At 40.3% G+C, this 4,548-nt stretch overlaps 1 pseudogene; it reads left to right on the top strand.

Moving 5' to 3' along the window:
- Positions 1 to 1,829: 1,829 nt before the first annotated feature.
- LOC106521366 (integrin alpha-M-like) overlaps positions 1,830 to 4,548 on the top strand; it is an 18,259-nt pseudogene continuing 15,540 nt past the window's right edge.

Genomic DNA, 4,548 nt, shown 5'->3' with positions numbered 1-4,548 from the left:
CAAGAAAGCCAGTGTTACTGGAATATCCATTCCAAACAGAAGCTGCAACTGATCCATAGTGATGTTTGTGGACCCATGCAAACTGAATCAATAGGTGGAGCAAAGTACTTTGTATCTTTCATTGATGACTTCTCTCGTTGCTGTAAGGTATTTCATGCAACAGAAAAATTAGGTCTTAAACAAATTCAAGAGAAAACCTTCTCCATTGTGTGTGGACACAAAGTTGCAAGAGTGAGATCAGATTATGTTGTGGAGTACACTTTAGATCCACCATGAGATGTCTGCTCCTCATTCACCTCAGCAAAAATGGTGTTGCACAAAGAAAGAACAGGACATTGGTTGAACGTGCTAGAAGCATGTTGTCACATGTTAAGTTACCAAAAATACAGCCCCTGGCAAAAGGTATGGAATCACCAGTCTTCTTGGATGAGCACTCGTTCAGACATGTCATTNATAATGATGTGATTGTGATGCTGTAATTCTGAGTGTTTTATGTGCTGCAGAACAGGGACCTGCTGTAAAACAGCAATTATGCTGAGTCAGGCTTGATTTTTAATAATTTTTTCCTGTTAAATAAATAAATCAAATCAAATCAAATCAAGACATTTTAAAGATGGGTGATCGGCCAGAAAACTGCAGTCGGTGCACCCCAAATGTGTACAGATTTTAAAGTATAGTTATCAATGTTTAGCAAAAAATTATGCTGCTACTGTAGGTGGGTGTTTCTTTATGAGCTAACTTTGATACCCTCTGCATACTGGCTGATAGATCCATGTAAAAAAAAACATGTGCTATTGTTTTATGTTTGCATGTCATCACTTTGACCCTTAGACATCATAAAACACCCCTAGTTTTTATTCTAGTGAGGAACAATTGTTTTTGCTCCATCTAATGTGTTTGTCCCAAGTCCAAAAAAGGTTTAGTGTCAAAATGTGCCAGTATCTTAACTCCTYCTACATTGGTGTTCCTATATTAGCTTTTAGCAGTTCTTTTGTGATTTCTACATTCTTCCTTCATCACCGACCGCTTGACAGTCTCACGAAGGGGACATAGTGGTCTTCTGCAGTTTTCAATTATATTTGTTTAACCAGAGAGGATATCACACTTTCTATGAGAAAAACACAATGGACTGGATAGTTTTTGTGACATTTTACTGGTCAGGTAAGAAAAAAAGTGTGCTTCTTTAATTTGTCCTGAATAGTTTATAATTTATTTATAGGCCCTATGTGATATTTTAAACACATTTTGGCATTACGTACTTTGTTCCATTATTAAAAGTGAGCTAAAAACAGACAAGAAAAACTTTTAAAACTCTTAATCCTCTGTGTGATTCTTGCACACTTTAAGGTGGATCTGACAAATACACCACAAACCATTAATGATTTTCTCCATCTCTTCCAACAAGCAGTTGTCTGAGTGTGACACATATCATCCAAACGCATTCTTGAGATTTAAAAACACTTGAAAACAGTGTTTTTTTCCACTTTGAAATGCGCAAGAATTGCTAATATCCAACTGAAGTGATGAAAGCAAAAGCTCATGGCTCTATTTATGTTTTGTGGCCATGGAGAGTTTAGATGTAATGACTGAAAGAAAATCATAGAAATAAAGTTTGTCTTGCATGTCCCCTAGTGGGCAAAAAAAATTTCATCAAAAATTCAAGGCAATATTCAGTATACACCGAATGTTACAAAAATGATATTTCAATTTAAGCTGTCGTCATCAGATAAATTATTCAAATTCAGCCAACTGTGTGTATTTTTCCTCTTTATTCCTTAGTATTTAAAGCTGCCCTTTGTTTTAACATTGATCCTGTGGCCTGGAAGTCCCTCAGCAATTCTGCTGCAGGTTTTGGTTACCAAGTGGTGCAGAGAAAAGCAGAGTGAGTCAGATCATGTTTTGCCTAATAACTTCTGTTTTCTTTTTTAAACTCAGCTTGAAATTTTGTTCAGTGTGTACTTTTGGAAACAAAGTCTGTTCAAAGAAATGTTTCATGTATTTTTTCCAAGTTTGCTAGTCAGCGCCCCACTTGAACCATATGCAAAGGATCGAAAGGGGAAAATATTTCAGTGCACCACTGAAAAATGCACCACTCTGATTCTTCCAGGTAAGAACCATTTATTTACCCTCTTTGTAGATTAAATGTTTTAACATATTTTAGCTTATATCTATTTAAACCAAGTTTTTATTTTTTTTATTTAATGTAGTTAAGAGGTCTCACATCCATCAAGGTTTTTAATATATGAAATATTGAACTAAATTAATCCAAATGGAATAAAACATGTTGCAATAAAAATATAATGAACAAAATTGTGTGATATATAGTTCTAACGTATAATTCTCTCAAGTATTTTAAGAAATGTTGATTTTTTTTCCCACAGAACAAAATGCTGCAGTCAACATGTCCCTTGGTTTGGCAATGACAAGTGATCCTACAACACAGAACACTTTGGTGAGAAGTTAATGACAAAATTTTTGAAAATGTTGCCTTGCAGTTTTTTAACGTAATCTAAAATGAAATTACTGATCTAGCCTTTCAGTCATCCAGGAAATGCAGATGTTCATGTGTCACACTGCATTTCAGTCGACCCGAATTGAGTCATTCTGAACATGTAGGGAGAATGGGCAGCTTCTCCAAAGTCAAGCTGCAGAGGCAACAGGTCCAGGAGAGAAACTCAGACATCCCYCTCCTCAGTGACATTTTCCAGCTTGTCCTGGGGGACCCAAGGCGTTCCCAGGCCAGAGATCCCTCCAGCGAGTCCTGCATCTTTTCCAGGGCCTCCTACCAGTGGGACATGCCCAGAATACCTCTAAAGAAAGGCATCCAGGAGGCATCCTAAGCAGATGCCCGAACCACCTTAACTGACTCTCTTCAGTGCAGAGGAGCAAAAGCTCCACTCCAAGCTCCTCACCCTGTCTCTAAGGTTGAGCCCAACCACCCTACGGACCACAGAGGAAGCTCATTTTGGCTGCACTTCTGATGTCAATGTCAATTTTATTTGTATGCCACATTTAAAACAACAGTGGTTTACCAAAGCGCTTCACAATTTACACCAACCATCATAGCATAAAACAAAAATTAAAACAAAAACATATGACCATATCATACCATGTCATGACCATAGGTATGGGTTGGAATGAAGACAGACCAATAATTTAAGAACTTTGCCTTTCAACTTAGCTCTTTCTTTTCCATAACCAACCAAAGCAATGTCCTCATTATTGAGGAGAAAGCCCCAATCCATAAATCCATCCACCACTTCATCCTACCATCACTTGTGAACATGAAACCCAAATACTCCACTTGARGCAGAGACTCTCCCCACACATTTCTGTTTGAGAACTATGGCCTCGGACTTAGAAGAGCTGGCTCTCATACCAGCCACCTCACACTCAGCTTTGAACTGGCATAGTGCACGCTGAAGGTCTTGACCTGAAGATGCCAACAGACACGCATCATCTGCATAAAGCAGAGACAAGACCCTGCAGTTCCCAAACCAGACACCCTCCTCTTCACAGCTGTGCCTTAATATTGTGTCCGTAAACACTTCAAACAGGATTGGAGACAAGGAACAGCCCAAGCGGAGTCCAACCCGCACTGAGAACAAGCTCAATTTTGTGCCAAGGATGTAGACACAGCTCCGGCTTTGGTTATACAGGAACTATATTGCTTACTTGCAACCCAGAAACTCCATACTCCTCCAGAACCCCCACAGAATGCCTTGAGGAACATGGTGATAAGCCTTCTCCAAGTCTACAAAACACATGTAGGGGCAAACTCTCATGACCTCCTTAGCAATTCTGCAAGAATAAAGATCTGGTCCTCTGTTCCATGACCAGAACAGAAGCCACACTGCTCCTCATGAATCTGAGGAATGACGATCGATTGGAGCCTCTCTTCCAATACAATGGAGTCAGATTTTCCAGTGAGGGCAAGAAGTGTGATCCCACGATAGTTAGAACACACTCTCTGGTTCACCTTTTTAAAAATGAGAACCACCACCCTGGTCTRCCACTCAACAGGAGTTGTTCCAGTCTTCCATGCAAGGTTGAAAAGATGTGTCAACCATGGCAGCTCCACAACATCCAGAGCCTTCAACATCTCGGGGTGAATCTTGTCCAACCCTGGTGCCCCGCCACCAAGGAGCTTTTTGACTTTCGTGACTGCTACCATGGTAATGGACTTGTCTTTCCACAAGTCTTCAGACTCTGCCTCCTCAATGGTGGACATGGAGGATGAATTGAGGAGATCCTCTAAGTGTTCCTTCCACCTCTCAACAATATCCTCAGTCCAAGACAGCAGTTCTCCACCCAAACCGAGTACAGCCTGAGACAAGGAAYGCTTTCCTTTTCTGAGTTGCAAACGGTTTACCAGAACCTCTTCAAGATCAACCAAAAGTCCTTTTCCATAGCCTCACTGAATTCCTCCCATGCCTGAGTTTTTGCATCTGCAGCCAGAGAAGCCATGACCCTCTTTGCCACCCTATACCTGTCAGGCAGTGGCAATTGCTCTAAGACTGCAAGGGAAGCTCAGCTTCCCCTAAAATG

This window comes from Austrofundulus limnaeus, unplaced genomic scaffold, assembly GCF_001266775.1.
Source record: "Austrofundulus limnaeus strain Quisiro unplaced genomic scaffold, Austrofundulus_limnaeus-1.0 Scaffold108, whole genome shotgun sequence".
Taxonomy (NCBI): Eukaryota; Metazoa; Chordata; class Actinopteri; order Cyprinodontiformes; family Rivulidae; genus Austrofundulus; species Austrofundulus limnaeus.
This window is presented reverse-complemented; position numbering and strand designations above follow the sequence as displayed.